This window comes from Rattus norvegicus, chromosome X (genome assembly GCF_036323735.1).
Source record: "Rattus norvegicus strain BN/NHsdMcwi chromosome X, GRCr8, whole genome shotgun sequence".
Classification (NCBI taxonomy): domain Eukaryota; kingdom Metazoa; phylum Chordata; class Mammalia; order Rodentia; family Muridae; genus Rattus; species Rattus norvegicus.
The window spans coordinates 101,133,667-101,158,334 of NC_086039.1; the positions used below are offsets into that span (position 1 = coordinate 101,133,667).

Genomic DNA, 24,668 nt, shown 5'->3' on the forward strand with positions numbered 1-24,668 from the left:
GAGAAAGTAAGACTGTTAGGAGAGTATTTTAAAAGACCCACGAGGGTTTGGGATTTAGCTCAGTGGTAGAGCGCTTGCCTAGGAAGCGCAAGGTCCTGGGTTCGGTCCACAGCTCCGAAAAAAAAAAAAAAAAAAGAACCAAAAAAAAAAAAAAAAGACCCACGAGTTTTATCACAACTCTGTCAGTGATTTCGGTAGCCTCTACTAGATGTTTTTTACTCAACTGCACCTACTTAATTCTCTTTCATTACAGGACAAAGTGTTGTCATCATAACAAAGAAGCTGCCTTCTCAAGGGCTTGATGCCAAATTCTAAATGGGTTCTAGCAAAGGAATAAGGCCAACACTTACCCTTCTTGTAGGAGTCCTTCCTTCATCTTATGTACTGCTCTGCGCTGGACTCACTCCAGGAGATTCCACTCCTTGAGGAGTTTAGTCTGCATTCCTTTGTAAATGCTGCCATACTCAGCATGGACCCTGGTGCACAGATGCATGATTCATGCACAGATGCATGATTCCACACAGCTGAAGTAAACAGAATCTGTGAGCAGATATAACTGCCTGAGGCACTGAAGTGTGAGGTCAGAGCTTGTGGAGAGCTGCACACCAGAGAATGTGCAAGAGGAGTGAATGCGCAAGTGTGTAATTAGCACCCCGGTGACTACTGATGAGATAAAGAATTCGATACTATGCATGCGGCACCAAACACAACTTAACAAGCAGTAACCCATGTAAGGGAACCTAATACTCTACACATTATGGAGAGAAAAATCCTGCTAGGCAGTGAGGTGTAAGGGAATCTAATCTACAATGAATGGAAGACAGCCTAATAGGGTTTGATGTGATTGGAAATGCGATGCACTGGAGTAGAAGGAAACCCAATACAGACAAGTAGTGAAGAAGGAATAAGCTTTGGTGACTTACCAGACTGGCCAGTGGAAGTTTCCTTTGTTCAAAGGCATAAAACCAAGCAGGATAAGTATGCAGCACAGGACTGCAAGTCTTTTGAGAAAGGCCAAAATGACCCTGACTATACAAACATTCTCTGAAGTTGTTCATTTAGACCAAGGAGCAGACTGGGCCCAACTCCCAATGCTGTTCCCATCATGTAGAAGCCATCCAAAAGTGAGCAAGCCGGGCAGCACCACTTACTCCATCACAAACAGTTACTTGGTAAATGCCCGTTGTGTTTACAGTATTAGCATTTTGCTGGCACACACAGCAATAGTGTTTCTGCTGGGTGCAGAATTTAGCATGTGGTCTGCCCAAGTAGATCCCTGGGGGTGGGGGGGAGCAGGTATTTTAAAGCCCCAAAGGGAAAAGTCAAAAGACATAGTCAGAAATAATTCTGATTCTTTTTAAATAACGTGTTCTTCAATTCAGCTCTTTTCCAAGCTTGGTCAAATAGCTTTAAATGACATGACTATTATTTAGGGAAGCCATAACTGTGCTTGATACAGAGAGAGAGAGAGAGAGAGAGAGAGAGAGAGAGAGAGAGAGAGAGAGAGAGAGAGAACAGAGAGAGAGAAACAGAGAGAGAGAAACAGAGAGAGAGAAACAGAGAGAGAGAAACAGAGAGAGAGAAACAGAGAGAGAGAGACAGAGAGAGACAGAGAGACAGACAGAGACAGAGACAGAGAGACAGAGACAGAGAGACAGAGACAGAGAGACAGAGACAGAGAGAGACAGAGAGAGGCAGAATATGTTAAGCTAAATCTTACCTGTCCATCATATATAACTATCATTATGGAACAGTTACTTATAAAGCACCCTGCATTTGTATTAATGTGCTAGACAGTATAGCAACGAGCAGCTAGGCAATTCTTTGTGGCACCAGAATCATTCGAGCAAACTTGAACAAAAGTCAGGTTAAGACATCAGAAGGAGATTGGCACTTGGGGCAGACAGACTTGAAGTGTGGGGGCTTTTGTCAGAACACTGTACTGAGCTGCATGTCTCTCTACTCTCTGAAGCTGGACTCTGGGTGTCTTCTCTGATTATATCATTGACACAAACAAGTCTCCACTTTCATCAGTATTGCCATGCCCAAGACATCCTTGCACCGGCTTAAACTAGCTCTCCTCTGTTTCTCACATGTCATCCATCGACTTGGCAGAGATGCATGCAGATTGTTCTCTGTGGCCAGTGATGTTGGACACAGACAGACCACAGCTGGATACTCTGACCTTGGGCAGAGTGAGGAGGGCCCACTGTTAAGAGGAGACAATCGTCTGTGGACTGCAGCAAGGGGCAGATTCAATGAGGAAGTCCTACTGGGAAGAAAGTGAATCTCCCCCTGGCCATATCATCCTCATTATTAGGATATGTCAGGAAGCGGGGCAGCTGCTAGCAGGACAACAGCCGGGGGAAAGCAAAGAGGAACCCAGACTGTCTGCTTTGCTACTGGCGAAAGAAAAAAAAAAAAAGTCCTTTCCATACCAGTCATGTACGGTACTAGCAACTCCCAAGTTATCTCTGTCTCTCTCTCTGTCTCTCTCTCTGTCTCTCTCTCTGTCTCTCTCTCTGTCTCTCTCTCTGTCTCTCTCTGTCTCTCTCTCTCTCTCTCTCTCTCTCTCTCTCTCTCTCTCTCTCTCTCCTCCCTGTGTGTGTGGTGGTGGAGGGTGGAGGAGCACATCCACAGAGTTCAACACAGGTTTCAGGAACAGATTATTTTTTTCTGATTATCTATACACTAGCTTTGACCCACCCTTACAAAACAAGTGGACACTGCTTTTCCTTGATGAAAAGATCACAAAGAGAAAGAGAGGAGGGCGGTGGAGCCGCATTCCTGTCTCTCCAGAATGTAAAGATGAGATAAAGACGATAAAATTACCGTGGCCAGGGGGATAGAGGCTGGGTTTTTGTGCATCTGCGCGCCCTCTGCTGACTTTTGGGCAGAATTTCACAGAAAAAAAAATAAGTTAGGAGAGGAAAGACACAGACTGGAAACAAAAAATAGGGAAGGAAAGACACCTTTCTTCTTCGGAGTCTACTGTTGGTGTTGGTGTGTCTAGGTGGAAGGGGGTGGATTGAAAACTAGTTTCTTGGGTTAATATCAAGAGTAGCCAAGAAAATAATGAATCATAAGTACTGCCTTGCCCCTTTTTGACTCCACATCACTAATGGGACTTGGTAAGCCTTGCATGAATCACAAATTCCATTCTATGTGGAAGTCTATACACATAGCACCCACAAACATGTTGGGGTGACGTGGAGTTTCCATATCAAAGACAACTGAGCAGAAAGCAGCTACAAATCAGCCATCTGAAGCTGTCTGCAGGCTGCTTCCTTGTCTTGAAATAGCTTTCTTTGCATGGCTGCTTTTCAGGAATAAATTTGCTTTTTGCAGAATCCGTGGTAGACTCTGGCGTTAGCACCACAACCTTCCTGCCTCAGCTCCTTTCCACTTTCGTAACCAATGTGTTAGATTCAAGATATCAGCACTCAGATGGAGACCATCTTACAGGAGAGAATAGCTTCCGAAGGTTGAGCCAAAGATCTCATTCCAGATCCACACCTCAGCAACCACAACGCTATTCCACCACAGCTTTCTAAGGGTGAGCCTACATATTACTTCCTTAATTCCCTAGTCTTTCATAAGAATTCATACTTTTCTCTCATGATATTGAAATGTTTTTATTGGTGGTGTTTCCTTGTCCTACTCCAGGAATCAGAGCCGGATCAGTTTTCCTTACCACTGTTTAACCAGTATGTAGATTGTAAAAGAATAGAATTGACAATGAAAGAGAGAAGCATAGAAATAAAAGACGAGTATACCCAGGCTAAGCAAAAATAACCCAATCAACATAAAAGATTCACTGGGATTGACTCAACCCTTAAGAAAGCTTTGTGAAACATTTTCCCCAAAGTCTCTGCTTCCTGGGTGTTCTTCCTCTCAAATACCCAGATAGACTTTTACGACACACTGGCAGAAATCTTATGCTACAGCCTGCTTTCTGCTTCAATCACCTCTAATTTTGTTTTCGAATTCCAAATCAAAACACTTTTCTCTGCCACAACTTATCACTGCAAGTGTTTATGCTATGTTTATTTAATTTCACAAACCAAGGAATTGATAAACACATTATATTATTATATTGATAACAATTTCACTGTATCCTGCAAACAGGCTATCAGCTGATACTGAACCAATTAATAATGAGCTCTCAGTACTCTCATTTGGTCTAATGGGCACATACAGTATTTATAAAGTCTATTTTGTAGCAATAAGAAGGTTCAGAATTATATAATCTATATCTGATCTTTAGGTCTTAAGCGATCTTCTCCTTTTTGCCTGCTTTGGATTCTTATCTCTAAGACAACTGCCCACACTGGATTCTGTGTGCAATTTCTAAAGTTCAAGGCCAAAGATAAATATTGCTATTTTAAAGTTCATCATATTTCTAGAAGGTGAGTAAACATGTGATATTACTCAGCCTGCAAGTGCTTAACGACCAGAAGACAGACCAAAAGGTTTAAGCTTACTAGCACTTCATATGCCTGACTTTAAAATGGGCTACCACACTGCAGCAAGGAAGACATTTAAAATCTTTTGCACGGCATCATGTACCCACCATCATAAAAGACAAAAAAAAAAAAAAAAAAAAAAAAAAAAAACCTGACAAACTCTGAAACTCCAGGAAGACCAAAATTCTTCTAGTCCCTAAAAATAGATTTTTCCCTCCAGTATTCAAGACAGCAATATTAAACTTCATTTGAGTTTGTGTTAACTTGATTTACTCTAAAAGGAGTTTTTCTCCCCTTGGCTCTTTGCTTTCACTAAGAGAAAACATAGCCTATGGAACACTGTAGGTAGACTGTCAGTGTTACAGCACACAATGTATATGATCCACCTCTCTCTTGGTACATCATTATCAGTCACTAAATTACCTCTGTCCTGAACAAGCAAACAAGAATCAAGTGAAGTGATCTGTTTATTGTAGGGAACTGATTATAAAAGGACTTGCAAACGGAGCTATCCACCTGGTGTGAATCATTAGATAAGCTTCGCATTTTGTACATTTCACAATAGTTAGGATGATGTAATATGGGCAATTACACACAAGCAACTAGAAAGTTGTCGTCGAAAATAGCTACAGCACAGCTGAGGTTTACTCTGGGCCTGTGGTTTAGAGCAAAGCAACAACCTACCTAGTGAACAAAGCCGGGACGAATGCAAAGGAAACCTGGAGCTGCATTTAGCTAGCATTTGAATCATTTGTGCCCAGATTACAACTCTGGGACCTAGGGAAGAGAGGGAAAGGAGTCTGTCCTTAAATAAACAGAAAGTAGTCCGTGCTACTCAGCAGCTGGATCTGATCAGGAAAATATCTAGCCATTTAAATAAGAAAATTGGTGTATTATGACTACGAATAACCTAATTAGAAAATGGTTCCAACAAGCTACCTAACTTTTAAGGTTTTTTAGAAACAATTTTGATTGTTTATATTTCTTTTAAAAATATACTAAAGCAGACTCACCTAAAACTCAATTTGCTCACTTCCCATTTCAGAAAATTGATGTTTGATGAATCATTTCCAAATCTATGGCTTCCTTAATTCTCTTTTGGACTAGAATATTTTACAACAAACCAAAAAATATATTTTACTAAATTTATTTTCACTTAAAATACTTTAGTATCTCTCTGCGCCATTAAAGCCTTCCCTTTTTCCCCTTCAAACACATTTAGACTGATCAGAAAATTAAGATAACAGAGAGTCTCTGTGTGTTTGGCATCTAGTGTTATTAACATCTTCCATTAGTCCTGGGCATGTGTTACATCTAGTGAACAATATGGAAAACATTATTCAGCTACCTGTTACTTCATTGGCAACAATTCATTTACAGTAAGAATGTTTTTCTTTCAGGAATCACACGCTTCATCCGGTGCGAACAAACACTGTAGGAGAGAGTCAAGATTTTGCTCTTCTCCCTTCACTAAGCTCCCTGGCTTTTCCCTAAAGTATAAATTGGTCCCCAAATGGCCTTACTGGAATTTGAGTCCCTGTTCTTGGCCACTTATCCTGAAACTAAGAACATGATCTGAAATATATTTCTAGCAGGAGCTCATGTCCCGGGGTGAAGAAAGATGTGTCTGGGAACAGAGGCTCAAAAGTTCTTTACCATGAACTAGCTATTTAAAATTCATTTGTAAGTCACTTGCATGAAATCAAGAAGAAAAACCAGTGGCCCTGAAACAGAACCCAGGTCTGCAGATGCAGCAGGTCACAGGAGAAGAAAGGTTTGGAGGCAGTATTTATTAAAGTGCAGGTCACAACCCCAAGCCAGTGGTCCATGAAATTGCCATCTCCAGAGCTTCCTAGCTAATGGAGATGCCCAGCACAGAGTCACATAGGAGAAAGGTTGAAAAATGCCATAGTAAGGCCCTAAATTGATATCCACTGACTCTGGAAAGAAAATACAAGGGGGATAACTTCAGAGAAGAGCCTTTGGTTCTCCGGCAGCCCATCTAGCTAACTCTAACTCATGTAGGTCCTTCTCCAACTTTAAACTGAGCTATCAAAAAGCATCACAGTAAAGAACAATGGGAAACCATCAAGGAGCCAGCATGAGCACAATGAATACTGTTATTTCAAAGGAAATTAGTCTTCCTAATACAGACAGGTATACTGGGATGGAATTTATCTACAGTATTAAAATGGAAGGAAATGGAAGTATTTCATAAGTTGATGGTGTCGCCTATTACTGTACATTGCTAGAGGATATATGAACACATTACTTCATTTCAGACAGAGTTATAAACTGGATACGCTCTTAAGGAAAAAGGGAATGTTTTAAAACCAGGCACTTATTGAAGACTTACAGAAAGTATATTGCTTCAACATTTATACTGACTGCTCACACACAAAAAATAATCTTTGAATCTGCAAAATAGTGACTATTGTTCTTATTCTATAAATTATGTCGCTGAGGCAGAGAAAATATAGTTTCTCTGTAGTCACTTGGCTACTGATTTTAACTTCTAAAACAGACATGCAACAAAACAAAATAACTATTACATGAACACCTAAAGTAGCAAGCCATGTCTAAAAACAAGAGCTGCTTAGGAAAAAAGTGTGAGTGCCTAAGCCAAGCCTTCTCCTCTAGACTCTGCCACCTCTGTCTGATGAAAACATGAACTGGAAAAGGGGCTGCTCAATAGACAAAACAAAACAAAAAAACCTTAACAAAGAAACACGAATAGAACTATGGCATTAGAACTAAATGAACATGACTGAAGAAAAAGATCTGATATCCCCAATTATTCAGTTGTCAGAAATTTTTAGTCAAAACATTAATACAATAATTTGTAAGATTTAACATTATGTCAAATTCCACCTGAGATTATTAAACAGAAAAGCTAAAATAGCTTTGAAAAGACAAAGAATGAGAAATATTTGCCGTACGACTTATTAAAATCCATTGAGGTATTAATAATCAAAACATTATGGGGCAGTATAAGGCTATATAATAGATCCATGCAAAGCATCTGGATAGCTTTAAAATGCCAATAGCATATATAGTGACTTAAATCATGTTTTTAGGAAGCAGCAGAAAACAGAGGGTAAAGTGTAATAAATAGTAGTGAATCAACCTAGCGATAAATCACAAATAGCTATAGCTGGTAACTCTGCTCCTGTGCACGATAAATTTCATAAAAGTACTCAAAGAAACACTATATAGGGGCTGAGAATGAGTTTGTGGCACAATAGCAACAGAAGAAATCACAGATTAAAAGATTACAGGTTCTCTATGTATTCATTCTAAAAGAGTTTAGCCCTCAAAGTGCCAGCTCACATCTTTAATCCCTGCACTCACTGGGGTAGGGGGCAGAGGTAGGTGGATCTCTGTGAATTTGAGGTCAGCCTGCTCTACAAAGAGAGTTTCAGAGCAGCCAGGGCTATGTTGAAAAATTCCTGTCTCAGAAAAAAAAAAAGGTGTAACTATATTGCTAACGTGACCTGTACTCTGGGTTCAACTCATAATAAAAAGTCACATAAAACCTTTTCTTGTATTAAACAAGACAAAAAATTACCTTAAATGTATGTGTATGTGTGTGTGTGTATGTGTGTGTATATGTGTGTATGTGTGTGTATGTGTGTGTATGTGTGTGTATGTGTGTGTGTGTGTGTGTGTGTGTGTCTGTGTTATTCCCCACTGGTGTTTTATTGGAAACAAGGAACAACAAAGCAAAAATGTTAAACAAAAAAGAAATCCAAATTAAACCTAAAATTAGATGTATATTCTTCATTTTTACTTCTTTTATTGAAAACACATCATTTTTTCCCATACACTATATCCTGGTTATAGTTTCTCCTCCTCCATTCCTCATAGTTTCTCCCCACCTCCCCTCCCCTCTGGATCCACTCCCTTTCTGTCTCTCCATCAGAAAAGAACAAGATTCTATGAGACAATACCCAAACATGACAAAATATTATAATAAAATGAAGCAATAACTATCATATCCAAGTCAGACAAAGCAAAATAATTATAATAAGGAGAAAAAAAGAGTCTCAAGAGCAAGCAAGAGATTCAGAGACCACTCATTCTCACACTCAGGAGTCCCATAAAAATACTGAGCTAATAGCTTTAATATATACACAGAGGACTGGGTGCAGACTTGTATAGGCCCTGCACTTGCTGCTTCAGCCTCTGTGAGCCCATATAAGCCTTGCTTAGTTGATTCAGAGGGCTTTGCTCTCCTGGTGGCCTCCATTTCCTCTGACTCTTAACAATCTTTTTGCCTCCTCTTCCCTGGATTTCCTGAGCTCTAAAGGGAGCAATTTAATGTAGACCTCCAATTTAGAATCAATCTCTCAATCTCTCTCTCTCTCTCTCTCTCTCTCTCTCTCTCTCTCTCTCTCTCTCTCTCTGCATAATTTCTAGCTGTGGGATCTCTGAATCTGTTCTCATTTTCTGCAGGAGGAAGACTCGCTGATGTTATTTATAGATTTTCATCTATGAATTTAATCATTTTCCCTCCCACTCTAACTCCTATTCTCTCCATTGTTATTCTTTCACCAAGTACCTACTCTATTAATTGCCCATTTATCAATACATATATTTTCATAGACATGCAAACAAATAAAATATATATTTTCTCCTATCCCTCCTTTTTACATGAAGTTATACTACACTGTATACTTCTTAAGTCTTTTAGTCATTATAAGAGCTTTTTATATCAAGATGTTTTGCTGGCTTTTTTTTTACTTCCAGGCAACTTCTATTTTTTTTATTTCAATATCTATATACATATATTCATATATTATAAATCATGTACATATTATGCTGCACATGGTCAAGCATGTTTGTCTAATGAGTTCTCTAAACATAAAATCTGTATGTTAAAGGGTACATATGTTTGCAATTTTGAGTGAGATTGACAAATTTCTTTCCACTGGAAATCATACTAATTTAACTCCCACCAAGAATTTGTAAAGCTGCCTATTTCCCAGCTCTCCATACTGACACTACTACTTGAAATATAGTGATGTGACTAGGGGGTGTGTAGATGTGTGCTCGAATGTTTGCTTATCACGCCCTATGCTCTGGGTTTGATCCCCAACACTGAAAAATAAAGTTAGTAATAATGCTTTATGACTACAATAAAATCAGATCATAGACATTTCTTGGGGAATAACTGTAACTCTTTAAACTTTCACATCAAAACAACTTCTCTTCTATGGAATTTAGTCTAAGGAAACAACTACAGTGTGAAACATGATTTAGGTATAAGGATTTTTATCCTGGTTTTATTCATATAATACCAATTTTTAAAAAGCTAATCTCCTCAAGTTTAAATGTTAGAGACTGAATAAAAGCAAATCCTACATATGAATCATAAGAATTAAATTCAGCAGCTATAAAATCTATTGACATAGATTCTCTAGTTAAATACAAAAGTATATATAATGCGCACTACAGAACTCACACTTGTGCTTCGTCCTTTTGAAAATGATGAGTAAGAACTCTTGGTTTCCATATCTCAGCAAAGTAACTTTCTCCTAGTCTCGTAATCTGCATTTTTAAAAACCATATGTGTATTTTAAAAAATTTACAACTCTATATAAGATGATTTCTCAACAGAAATATTTAATGTTCTCAATAGATGTTTAATGATTTGATGTAAAAATTTGGTAAGTAAATACAGTCTACCCTCCAAAAAGAGTTCATAGTCAAAGCTAATGGTAAAAGGAATCAATGTGAACATTAAGACCACTAAAGTTTTCTTATTAATTAAATAAACATTTGCTGTTTTTTCTCAGGAATTGAACAGAGTGTAGAAATGTGGCTACTCTGGAATAGCAGAGGTATAGATGACTTAAAAAGGCCATCAAATAGTACTGAATTTTTCATTTTATTTCACAATTGACATGAATTGATTTCATACTGAGTAACCAATAAAAACAATCATAAAAGACACTCTGATCTAACCCACTTCCCCCAAGAGAGCAACATATTCCTTAATAATTAAGTAAAAACTAGAAACTATAATGTATTCCCTCCCTCATGATATTAACAGATGTGTCTTCAAAGATGTCAACACATTAAAATCATCATTTGTTGAAAGAGGCTCTTGTGTATTCATAATATCTTGCATGCTTCCCTCTCCCTTATGTCAGCACTAGTGAACAAAAATCTCTCAGATAGAACATGTAATCACATCTGTCCTTGGGTAACAGCAGCCATGGAGGATGGCAGATAGATGATGGCATAGCAAAACCTTGTGACCTATCCAGGAACCAAAACAAATTTAGAAGTGAGACTTCATCAACATTATATAGTTATTAACATGGAAGTAACAAGTGTAAATATAATCTAAATGAATAAAATCCTCCTACTTTTTGACATCACCGTCTAGAGTTTTATATTGACTTTAGTGGCGATACTAATTTACATAATATTACAGGTTTTAGCTGCTGCTTTGCTATATTAAATTCTTCCAAATCCAGGCTTAAAAGCAATTAAATATTTTAATTTCCTGGAAATTCTCTTCTTCTAATCCAAAAATCTTTCATCACCTCATCACAAAGAAAAAAAAATGTTCATCTTTTCGTTAAGAGAATCTTTAAGAAACAATTTTAAACATTCTCAATATTTCTTCCAATGAAGAATAATTTTACATTAAGAAACTTAAAAACAGGGAAAGGTTCGCCTTCAATTTATAGTCCCTTCTGTGCTATCACATCTGAACATGCAATAATAGATCACTATTTCTATAAAATGCATCTTGTCATAACAAGGACAAATTAAAATTCAAATCTAAAGTCATTTACTTAAATGGACACACATAAAAGAAATGCAGTCCTAATGAAGGCTGCAGTCCCCACTTATTAATGGGCAGCCTACAGCTTTAGGCTGCAGGTGTTTTCCAGTAAAAAAAAAAGGGGGGGGAATACTTCATTCATAATCAGGGTGATGCCTTGCAGGCTTCTCTCCTAGCTATGATGTAATGGGTGCAGGATCTGGATTTGGGTCTCCTTGTTCCATGAGAATTTTTTTCACACTATCTGTACATTTTGATGTTCATCTATAGAGATCCATGGAAACAGTTTACATTTAGATGCAGTGCTTGCCATGTGAGAAAACAAAACAAGCCTTCAAAGGGAAGCCATATTTTGAATTTCTGGTGTTCAAAACTGCACTGCTAGTTAGAGAACCGCTCAAACCATGATAATACCTTTCTTAAAAGGGTTGAACCCATTTTACCTTACTGAAAACTAATTGAATTCTTAATTTTCACCAACTTCAATGATCACCAATTAAATAACGCCCTCTTTTGTGTATGAAAATGTTGGGCTACCAAGTTATGCCAAAGTAATATATATGCCTCAGAAGTAAGAAGCGGGGGCATGAAATCAAACAATACAGAATACAATATATATGTACATTCCACAAACTGTCCACTTAGTACTAAAAGGATTGCCGACAAACACTTTGCCTAAAGCGCAAAATCTATGTATTAACAATTTGTACAGGTTGCAGTTAGCAGTTACTATTTTAAAGCTCCTCATCCTAAAAATAAGACTTAAAGCTTTTAAAGCTTTAAAGATGTCTAAAGCTGATGGGAGCAGTCTACTTTTACAAGAATATACAGATGAAGAAGGAGAACACTATTTTCCCAACTAGTTTTCACATTTTAAAGGTGAACATTAAAGGAAAGCATTAGTTCTCAATGTAATCCTTCACGCCTGTTATTAATTAGAAAAACCTCCAAGACAAGAAATAGAAGAGGAAAACTGCCAAAATTTAATTGAAAATGAAAATAAGAAATGTATTTGTTCTAGGCCTCCTCAAAATAACTTATGCAATCTGTCTATGTCATCTCTTTGGTCCTTTATACTCACTGTACAGTCTAGCAGTTATGTTTTCAAGTAATTGGCTTTTTCCCCAAATTTTCCATTTTTTCCATATTCAAATAAATGTAGAAAATTTGGAAAATCAGAAGTGTGTGTGTGTGTGTGTGTGTGTGTGTGTGTGATTTCTTGTATCCTACAATATACACCTGTATATTCAGATAAATTATAATGTGTGATAATGCCCCTTGGTTTTCTCTCTCAATCTCAATCTCAGCTTTAAAACAAATGGAACCAATGTGTATGTGCTGTTCTCTTTTTATTCTATTTCTTTCCAGTTAATATACATCATGAACATTTTCCTCTATCACTAAATATTCTTCAGAAAACTATTTTGCATCCTCACATTATTCTAACATATGTGTACACATTTAATTAGTCATCAGATGATACTTAGATATTCCCAATGTCTTAGGTCCATAAGTTATACTGAGATTAACACTGTAACCCCACAGGTTACGATGCAAATCTAAAATTTCTGTCCTTATGATAAATTCCAAAAGTAAAAATAGGTATTATAGGGCTATTAATGTGCATTGCCAAAATAGACATTACAGAAAGTCATGAATTTCACTGATTCTACTCTATGTAGCGATATATCCTACCACACCCTTAGCACCCCTGAGTATTGTTGCTCTATAAACCTTGTTAATGTAATGAGTAAAATCTGAAATCATGCTCATCAAATTACTGTCTGTGACTGTTTAAGGTGATAAGTTGGTAAAGATACAGTTGTGGAGACTTTAGCTTATATTTTATACACTTCTGTATTGTTTGATCTCTTAAGTAATGAACATGCATCATTTTTGCAATTAAAAATTAATAGTGTCATTCCATTTCTATTACCTGATTAACTGAAATATTTTCATATGCCATACCTATTATCTGATTGTTAAAACTGAAATATTTTCACATCTATTGCATTCTTATAGATTCTCTATGAATTCCCTATTTGTGTCCATCTTACATTTATATCTTAATGTTTGCCTTTCTATTGATTTGTAAGTTATTTTTATATAAGGGTATTTTGCAATGTCCCTTTATCTGAGATAGCTTCCCTGACCTTCCTAAAAATAGTTCTGCTTCTTGGTATAACACATATGACTTACACGTTCTTATATTTACACACCACCTTTGAAATTGTATTTATTTATTCTATTATTTATTTGTTTATTTGTTTCCTTCCACTCATAAAATATAAATTCAGTGGGAGCTAGAAATGTCTTTTGCTCACTTTTATAGCTCTAGTGCTTTGAGTAGTGACTAGAGTGTATAATGCATTCTACAAATATTTGAAGAATTAATGAATTAATAAAATATAGAACTTTTAATCCATAGATGCAAATCAGAATGGTAGTTGCTTGAGATTGGGATTCTCAAAAGTAGGAAGAAACTGACCAAACAGTACCAAATTTTGTCTATAAAAATGTTCTCTAAGTGTCTGATATGCAGAAGAGTCACTATAGCTGACAACGCTTCATTGTACTCGACATTTGCCATGAGGTTAAGATTTAATTGTTCTCGTTATTTTTAAAGAGACATATAAGATGGTGGATACATTAATTAGATTGATTATGGAAATCATTTCACAGTGTATATAGACACCAAAATACCAACTTCTGAACCTTACATGTGTAAAATTTCCATTTACCAAACAGCTCCAATAAAACTCTAAAGCAAACTGAATGAATATATTTTACTTAATTGCTATATAAATATAAAATCTTTTTTCAACATTTGTGTTCTTAAAAATATTTTTCTCATTGTCAACCAACTACATAGCACCATCTAGTAGCGTCTGATCATCTAAGCTAGGAGGGTAAGCACTTCCTTTCCTTTGTCTCTATTTCTCCAAGTTGAGTAGAAGAATGGTAAGGAAAACTGCAAATATTTAGTGGCTGATGAGTGAATACATAATTTCAAGACAATTAAAAAAAAACTCTTGACTACTAAACAGTACTTCCACTCACTAAGCTGTACAAGCCAATCATCATCGCAGAGCAGGTTTTATGTCAGTGAATGTCCTGTAAAAGCAGGGATCTTTAACCACCAAAGAGCTAAACTGATCAGGAGCAGAAAACAGTCAATAAACAGCTGACACTGTGAAAAAGGAATGATATACAACTAGCCTGTCTCTCAAAACTACTAAAAATGATTCTTCAGAGGTTTTCAGTAGAACACCACTTCTCAAATTGGTATCCACTGACTTCCCTAACCCCTGAAGTAGTCACTGACTCTCTAAAAGAAAGAGATTGTCTTACTGCAAACAATGCCCAAATCCTGCTGAATGCAATCTACAAGCCTCCAACATGTATTGGTTTTAATAATTCTGGAATAATATCCAGTTTGCAAGAAAATCTACCTCATATTTTGGCTCTCAAGTAAAACCCTAAATGCCCCGTATTGATTTTGCAAGTCCAAGTTAGCCTCCTCCTAGGGACTGAAATTAAAAATAACACCACAAAAATACATTTTTATTGAATTCTGGCTCTTTGCTGATAATCTATACCAAACAACAAAATGAGCAAAGCCAAACTGCCTGTCGTGCCAATGAATCCCACGAAGAATGACAATCGGTGAGACATATTGTTAAACGTGCATTGTAACTAAAATATTTATCTCAGCTGCAAGGTATTAAAATGAGAAAACTTCCCAAGTGGAAACTTCAAACAATTGTATTAGAAGTGGCATAATTTGATTAGATTGACCTTAGAGTGGAATAAAAGGCTGCTTATTTCTATACTGTTTGCTTTTGATGGTATAAAAAGTTAGATACTTTGTCAATATACACAAAAACCTTTCTCAAGAATAGCTGGCTTTAAAAGAAAAGCTCGCTAACTTCCAGCTTATAAATTTTTAGGTAGGGTGATAATCATCAACAGAATTTAGAGATACATGAATCTGTCTTCTCTGCCAAGTCCTATTTAGTCAGGCAAGACTATCCCTAGAACAAGTACATGCTAAGTAAAAGAAGATGGGAACCCTCATTGCTGCCTTTATGGAAGAACTGGAATTGGACTGAAACATATACTCAAATGATATATTCCACCAATGATTATATAGAATATGCTATCTTCATTTAAATGCTACGAAGTTACCCCTACCCTGTCACTGGCATAGCTCTTGCACTCAATACAACCAACAAAATTAATATTGACATCTATAGACTCAAACCTTACTGCAATCAGCTTTATAAGCTCTTCAAACCATTGCTGTAGAAGTCCATGCAACTGCTCCTGAGATGAGGCATCTGAGAGACTGGAGATTTATGAATCCAGTCCCTTTTCCTATTGTTTCTGGTTTGTTTTAAGTTGGTATTTGTTTGAATTCTTCAAAATTCTTCATATCTTAGATTCTTAATTCCTTACTAATAACAAGTTTCAAAAAAGCAAAAGTCCTTTTTCTGAGGATTTGAATTTTGTTTCACCTGTTTTACTAGTGAAACTAGTCCCTATTACAGGACTGTCGATGGCTACATCGTCATCTTTGGGGATGCAGTTGACTCGGGGTCAGTCACATTCTAGAAAGAACTATACTGATGGAGTTTTCCAGGCTCACAGAGTTAGGAGGGCAAAATGTTTCCAATACATTTTTATCAGGTCCCCCAACTATAAGAGTGTATATAGTCACAAATCTTGCAGCTCCAGATTTTTCTCCACTTACTACCATCTCTTCTTACGGGTACCTGATGATCAGATGTAAGTGCCAAGCAAGAACTCCCAATGTCACAGCCATGATGGCGTCCCAGCTTCTAACCACTTGTCTCTAGCATGTCACCACACAAAGCATAGTTTGTGAAAAAGCAATTTCATTTTATTTCCACTTCATATTACACACCCTTTTTCCATTTTTGAAGAATTAGCAGTAAAGGTGAAATTAAAAAGAGTGATCTAGGGTTATAAGAACACACATCCTAATAGCAAGCTCTCAAGCCATGAAGAAAACTGGTGTTTCTTCTGTAGAATTTGATATTTGTTTCTAAAAACACAGTAGCTACTTGAAATTGTTTTGAAACTTAAAAAAAAAATCCAGGTAAAATCCCACTATGAAAGGGAAACATCATTATTTAATACTGATGTCAACATGTTCTCGTTCCTAAACTCTTAGGAACCAACGTGACCATCAACATACTCTGTCACTTGAAAAATCTATCCTTGAGAAAATGAAAAAGCTCTGATTGAAGACATGATCAGTAAAGCAAAATGACAGTCAGTGCCAGTCTTATTGAGTACAGTGTGCCCATGCCATCACTGTCTCTGTGACTGGCAACACCAAGAAGGAGTTGAGTCTTCCAATAAGTCATTAAGCATTTCCTGTAGCCAAATGCATCCACTGCTCTCCCAGGTGTCAAATTTCAAATATTAATGTTATAGCACAGAGATTTTTACTTATTAAAAAATTGCTCAAGGGTTAAACCAATCCCCCTGACTACAGGCAGTCTCCCTATACTCACGCATCCTCCTCAGAAATGGTTTTATAGCAAATTACCTATGCATATTGGCAATCTAAAGCAGTCAGACTTCTTCAAATCAAACCATGGGAATTAGTGTGGGAGAGGAAGGTTTTAAACAAAGACAAACTCAAAAAAGAAAAAATGAAAAACAGTCCTCGGGAAATAACTTCCAAAGAATTAAACACAGTCACTCTAGGATACACTTTAGCTGAGCTTCGCACTCGCACGCAACAGTGATTATTTGACAGCTTCTCACTCAGAATTCTGGATTAAAAGTCATCCAGGAAAGGTCTACCCTTGGCCTCCCATCAGGACAATAGTATTAACTTTCTCACATAGGCAACTAGCAGAGTGTAAGAGAATGATGGAGGCTCTGATGATCTAAAAATCATAGATGTGTCTCTTAACATCCTACTGCACACACCTGTGCACACGCACACACACACACACACACACACACACACAGAGAGAGAGAGAGAGAGAGAGAGAGAGAGAGAGAGAGAGATCTAACATTTCTATTAAAAATTTCCCCCTACCAGCTTACGTAGGGAATCCATTTTGTCCAGAAGAACAAACTACAATTCGAGAAGAGGTGCCCTTCATGCTCTGGAAATCAGATTTAGGAGCAAATAATCTAGAAATGTGAGGCCGCCAAGGCCAGTTACTGGTGGTGCTGAAGGAGAGCAGCTTGCCACAGAACAAGGGCCAGATGGGGCCCAGTGGGAGAAGCTGAAAACTGGCCACCCTGGCACTCAGAGGCTTAATGGAGCATCAGAAGACTATGCACATGAAGACAGTGCTTAAGCATCTGACAGTAAGAAACTCTGGCCTAGTCCACTAATGCCAGGCTCATGAAGCACACAGGCCTGACACCAAACTTCTTATCTAAGTCTCAAGTCTCACAGTGGCTGCTCCTAACACTTGTTTGTCAGTCTGCCAGTCTTCTTTTATCTGAAAATCCATTCTCTTCCTTCCCAAATACTCAATTTAAACAAAAATTATGGAGGAATCCTTTCACCTTTCAAAGTAAGTTCTAGGCTGTACCCAATCCAGGAAATCCCCATTGAGCAGAGGAGTTTTACATCCTACATCAAAAGGTGGGGGGGGGGGGGTTGAACTCTAGAAGAGACAGTAGAAAAAACTAAAAACATTCCTGGCAGTTTTGTGCCATAGGCTTAGGAAGAGTGTGTGTAGCGGGAGGGGAAAAGTAGGGCTGAATTGGGGAAGTTATCCATTTGTATTTTAGTGTTTTAGATCTGTATGTAGCAAATAAGTATTAACATTTGTTAAATTGAAATGACATGTATCTGTCTGGTCTGCATGCTATATATTTTAACTCTTACACAATTGGATTTTTAACTAAGAGAAAATCAACCAGAAATTAGCCTGTGAGAATCTGAGCTACCTTCCAAGGGAACAAGGAATTTACATCAGCTTTCAATGCTTTTGTAAATCTTTCCGGGGAAAGGAGCCCTGCTTTAAACAAGCAAAATATGTAAAACTCCCGACTTCCAAAGGAAATCATTTAAGAGGTGATCGTTCATATTTGGTTAGGATCCTTTCCTTAAGAAGGAATCCACCCTAGGTTTCTTTAAATACAGAAGGCCACCACAGTTAACTAACAAAGGGTCTTATTTGCAAAACAAACAGTCACAGACTATCAGCTTTTCAGGAATGCCCCAACCAACAAAGGTTCATCCCTCTATACTCCAGGAGAGGACTGACGGTTTTCTATTCTGAGGGAGAATGCTGCCTGGGGTATACTTTGGCCACAAATGTCTGAACGTGGGCAAATGATTTACTTTGGGGTAGGAGATACTGTGCATTGAAGAAAGGATCAAGTATGCCCCTGGACTACATACTCAGACCCTCTGTTTTACTTTTTCTTTTGGTCTCAGGGTCCAGTAAGTTGTTTAGGGTGGTCTTTAATTCCCACTCTGGCCCAGGCTGGGCTTAAATTTGGGACTCTTCTCCATCAGGCTTCCTGGAGCCGTGATGACACAGCTGCCCACCAACTCTAGGACATTTGCTTTTCTATAACCACATTTTCATGAACATAGAGTCCCTTCTAAGAACTATTTCAAGAATTCTATGGTGCTTTGTGGTCACAGCCAATGTTTTAAGCAAAACACTAAATGAAGGCCAAAACAAGCTTCTTCATGGGAAGTCACTGACAAGCCTGTTGTTCATCATTCCTCTGGGGGACACAGGCAGGCATTAGTAAACTGGAAGCTGGTGACCCCACTACGCAGCCCACACAAAAATCACTCCTCATACTCAACAGGAAATGAAACTTGAAGAGCATTTCCCTCTACAAACAACTGACGCGCTGGGACTTTCACTTCAAACCTCTCAATTGTTTGAAGTAAATGAAGCACACATTAAAGGCCAGCCAGTCACACATCAAGATATCCAGCCTCCTCTCAGTGGGGAGAAATGACTGCTCCAGCACCAGCCTCCCACCTCTCAGACACAGAACTCTTATACAGATGCTTTTATTTATCCACATCTGAGACACTATCCAACCAAGCCTGGTCTCCCCTAAGCCGAGGAAAGTAAGACTCTTAAGCAAAAGTGTCAACATCTGAAAGTCCAAGCAGGTACCTCAGGTCTACTGCAGGATCATAAATAAAAGACTCTATTTTTTGCCAGGAGGTAACTCCATCTTTTTTTCATTCCTCTAACTCCTCCTAGTAAGCTATCTGCTACAAATTTCAACCGCTGGGCCCAGTATGTGGATTCAGCAGTAGAGCAGGGCAAGTTTAGGGAGGAAAGGGGATGGCCCTTTCACTCTGTAAGTCTGACTAACAAAAGAAAAGCAGATTGGACCACAAAGGTCCTGTGATAAGAGGCATTCCAAAGCCCCAGAGCTTTCTCTGGAAAGTGTCCTGCCTCCAGTTCCCCGGGGAGAAAAATCTCAGGATCATTAGCAAGCACTCTGGCTAAGCTCAACTTCAGTGAAGGTGTACAGGGAGAGAGATGATCTCTCAGGTAACCAGTTAATTGCCAATAAGGAATGATAATAATAAATTAGCAAATACTAATGTAAACTAACTCAGTTCTGCAGCAGTTGCATGGAAACGACAGAGGAATAGTTTATTCTGGAACACATCTTGCTAGCTGACGCCCGCTGGGAGACACCCTACCTCAGCTAGACTTGAAACAAACGGGCCCAGTAAACATACAGCAGGCAATGGGTAGCCCAAGAATATCCACTAGTAGAAGTAGAGCCCTTGAGCTTTGAAGAAAGCCAAAGGTGGTACCAGAATGCATGGTTTTCTACTGCCTCAGGATTTCTTTTGACCTTTATAGATATAACTTGAGTGAGTCCAAGTTCCCATAATAACAAGGAAACTTTTTTAAAGCTAAGTTCACTGAAGGAAATGTTTGTTGGTTTTAGAATTAGTGATGTAAATTTAGAATTTAGTGATCTAAAACTGCAAGTGGTACTGTGTATTTGCCATAACACAAACATGTATTCAGACATTTTGTAGGACAACTACAACTACAACATTTTGTAGGAAGCATTCTTTATGCTTACTGCACAAATATCCTTGTTCTGAAGATTCTTTCTCTGTTATGTTACTACTTAAAAATCCGTTTCACAAACAACTGGAGTAAAGCAAGAAAACCCCTGAGCGTGCACACACACACACACACACACACACACACACACACACACATACACACACACACACCCTGATGTTTCACATCAAAGATGCTATAGTTTGTCAGCAAATGGCTTCAAGTAAACAAAAAAGAAGAAAGAAAGAAAGAAAGAAAGAAAGAAAGAAAGAAAGAAAGAAAGAAAGGAAGGAAGGAAGAAAGAAAGGAAGGAAGGAAGAAAGAAAGAAAGAAAGAAAGAGAATTCAAGATTGAGGGTAAGCCAAAACGGAAATCCCTTGCATCCATATAGACATTCTGGAAGTTTCTGCCTATTATCCCTCATGCAGAATTGTTGTCAACCTTAAATCATTCAGCATCTGAAACTAAAACTTGAAAATATCTCACAAAACATTAAGTGTTTTTGGACCATTCACCCATCCTGAATGTGAAAAAGAGACAGACTTTACCCAAATCTCAATTCTTCATAGGAGAAACATGAGTTCTATTTGCTCCTTCTAATGACCAGAGCCCCTACTGAGCAAAAAGGCCATAAATAATAATAATGTACAAATGAATAACATTTTTAGCACCCAGAAGCACCCACTATTCATGCTTCCATTTACATACTATCAAAAGAAATAAAAAACATGTCACACTAAGAGAGTCTCAGAAAAAGTTCAGATATTTTTAGAAAAATATTAGCAAGCTACAAAAAACCTAATATATTTCTTCTTTTCAACTTCCTTCCTTTCTTTTCTGTTCTCTCTGTCTCTCTGTCTCTGTGTGTATCTGTCTGTCTCTGTGTATATCTCTCTGTCTCTCTGTCTCTGTGTGTATCTCTCTGTCTCTCTGTCTCTGTGTGTATCTCTCTGTCTCTCTGTCTCTATGTGTATCTCTCTGTCTCTCTGTCTCTGTGTGTATCTCTCTGTCTCTGTGTGTATCTCTCTGTCTCTCTGTCTCTGTGTGTATCTGTCTGTCTCTCTGTCTCTGTGTGTATCTGTCTGTCTCTCTGTCTCTGTGTGTATCTCTCTGTCTCTCTGTCTCTGTGTGTATCTCTCTGTCTCTGTGTGTATCTGTCTGTCTCTCTGTCTCTGTGTGTATCTCTCTGTCTCTGTCTGTGTGTATCTCTCTGTCTCTGTGTGTATCTCTCTGTCTCTGTGTGTATCTCTCTGTCTTTGTGTGTATCTCTGTCTCTCTTTCACGTACACACACACACACACACACACACACACACAATCTCATTTACAAATAAACTCTCTAAGCTATATAAACTAGGATGCCAACGAATGTGAACCTCACCTTTGAAGTTAAAATATTTAAAAGGTACAGGACATCACTAATTCTACAAAGGCCTTGTGCAAACAGTAAAGACGCCTTCCATTTTACCTCCTCACATTCGTATACAAAAATCTTCAAATTGCTGTGGCTGACATGACAAGCCAGAGCAGAGGACAGGAAAATACTCATTTCTGGCTCTATGGGAGACTATCTCTGCAGCACAAGAAATTCCAATTTTCTAGACCAATGCTCCACTCCCTTTACCTAACCCCACCTAACCACATTCAAAGCCATGTTCCCAGGTTCTTATACCTGACAACATTCAAAGGTAACTAGGTTTACAGATTCAAAAAAGAAAAGTCATCCTCAAGGATAAGGGTAATTAGTGGTAGAGCACTTGACTAACATGCACGGAGCTCTCGGTTTGAGCCACAGCACCTAAACAAAAGCCACCTTTATTCAATTCAGCACCAAGCTTTGATAGCTCAGCAGCAAATTTGCATAAAAATGATATCCCGGTTGCCTTGGAAGGAGAAATACTAAGTAGCATACAAAGGAACAGGTGATTAACACTATCTTTTTATTTCCTCCTCAGCAGTTGAATCCTTGGAAAGATCCTGGCTTGCCAGCTAGACTGTGAACACTCTGAAAGCAGGAGCTTCTTTCCTCTTCCACATATTTGAAATCTGCAAGCTACCTGCTACATAGCTGGGGAATTGAGCATTATAAAAGTACTTAGCAATTTGATTTAATACAGTGTTGATCCATTTCAAAGTGAAGTGGAGTTGGAAGCAGCAAGGGGCAAGCATGGTAGTTCTGAGTCTTGTCTAATTGCTATTTCAAATAAGCTTTATCGCTGTTCAAATAATAAAGAGTGTGTGTCATAAAAGGTAACACAGCAGAAGAATCTAATGGTCCCGATCTGAAGAGTAAGAATGTCACACATCATATGCTTAGGAAAGGGACACCATCCAAAATTAAAACTGCGTTGTCTTTTTCTTTTAAGCTCTCTGCTGTCAAAGATCAAGAGTTTTATCTTTGCATCACTAGCAAACAGCAGATGCAATATCTGACACATTCTATACATGCAATAAATGCTAGTGGGTTGAGTTAAATAACGAATAGAAATGGTTTCATGAACTAATATAAAGGATAATTTCAATGTCAGAACATGATTTAGAGAAATTTCCATAGACTCATCTACTTACTACATCATAGCATGAATCATTCTGTATTATAATTGCTTCATAAGTGAATTGTTCCTTGGATGGATTAGTTTATTAATGGGAAAATTATAAAGGTAAGAAATATATCAGAACATAATTATTCTAGGAATTCCACAGCATGAAATAGTAACATTTAGCATCCCACAATGAAAACCACCTGTTTAGAGGTTGATCTGGCTTTAAAAGGCAGGGAAAGCATCAGAACTGAGACTAGCTTCCTGAAATTCTTTGTTTCCTGCCCTTAGAAGGAACTCAGAAAAGACACCAAGATATTAGGTGAACCAAGAAATCAGTTACTATCTCCTGTTTCTGCCACATATTCAATAGACAGCATGGCTCTCTTTTCTCAGGACCTTGAATTGATCGTAAAATGGTCATCAAATCTTCAGGATTCAATACTTTTGTCCACCTCCCTGAACAATAACAAGGCAGCAATCGAATACATAATGTTAGCATTTTTCAACTTCATTGTTCAAAGATTACTATACATCGATAGTCTGGTTACACCATTGTGTAGTTATTATTTACATAGAACCAGCCTAAATTCCTCTTTGGTCATAGAGACTGGAGAGACATACTCAAGTAACTAGTTCATTACCAATGGTAATTCTCCAATTTTCAAGTAAAACAAAATTTTACCTTTTTAGGGACAGTTATAAATCACACACACACTCTTTGCAATTCAAAATGTTTTATTTTTCCTTGGAAACTTTCCATAATAGAATTACTCGTTGTTTTAGATGAGAAAACAGAGGACCCGAAGGGGTTCCATAGTAAAAGGTGACTCCTGAACTCAAAATCTTGATCTATTTGATTCCACTATAAACCCTTCCCTCTCTATCTCCATGGCTGCACTATTAGAGGGCCACCGTATCTCTCTAAGTAGTTTATGAGACCCTAGCAGTAATAAGGGTCATCAATACTTAGAACCGAATTTACCTGACACAACACTAGACTTTCAATAACTCTTTGTTTATAGACTTATATACTCAAAATGCTGGTGCTTCTTTTTCCGTGCTTTTAATTCAGTAGGAATTATTTTCCCAGAACTGGGAGACACAATGAAACAATGTAAATGGTCCTAAGCATTCTTTGCCCTACAAAAGTGAAACAAACAATATAAGTCCTTTTTCTGTCCCCATGATTGCCTAGCTATATCGGTCTGTATCATTTCTAAAGGCAGGACTACTCAAACACTTAAGAAGTACAGAGCAAGATGTTCTACCCCCCCCCTTTCTGTGGGATCTGCTCTGGAGGCTGAGCAAGTTCCATGGCATCTCTAAACCTTTGTTTTATCTTCCACCAAAGAGAAATCTATCAAGATATCTGATTGTCAGTTTCTAATGAGATGATGCCCACATAAGTATCCTGAAAAATTGTTGGAAGTCCACTTGAAGTCTACAGAATAGCTTTCATAGTAACTAGGAGGAGAGCATGTCTCCCAGTACATCAAATTTCCAACCAAAGAGGAACTTAAGCATTTGAGGAAAATGAAACCTACTTAAGGACTTGTTTATAGCCTTCTACACAGCCCCCCCCCTACCCCCAACCACATCTCCATCACTGGTATATCAACCTATTCTCCAAAATTATTTGAATAACCAACAAATATTTGGTCATATTGTGTTTTTGCATAACCACCTCCAGGAAAACACCCAAACTGAAGGGAAACAGTTAATTCAAATGCATGGCTACTTCATACAATATTCATGTTAGTGACAGTTTCAATCTCCTCAACTGTCAAACATTA

The 24,668-nt window shown here is 37.9% G+C and overlaps 1 protein-coding gene across 6 annotated transcripts in view; it reads right to left on the reverse strand.

Annotated features, from left to right (window-relative positions):
- Pcdh19 (protocadherin 19) overlaps positions 1-24,668 on the reverse strand; it is a 105,776-nt gene that overhangs the window by 72,665 nt on the left and 8,443 nt on the right. The gene's annotated exons all lie outside the window — the stretch shown is intronic.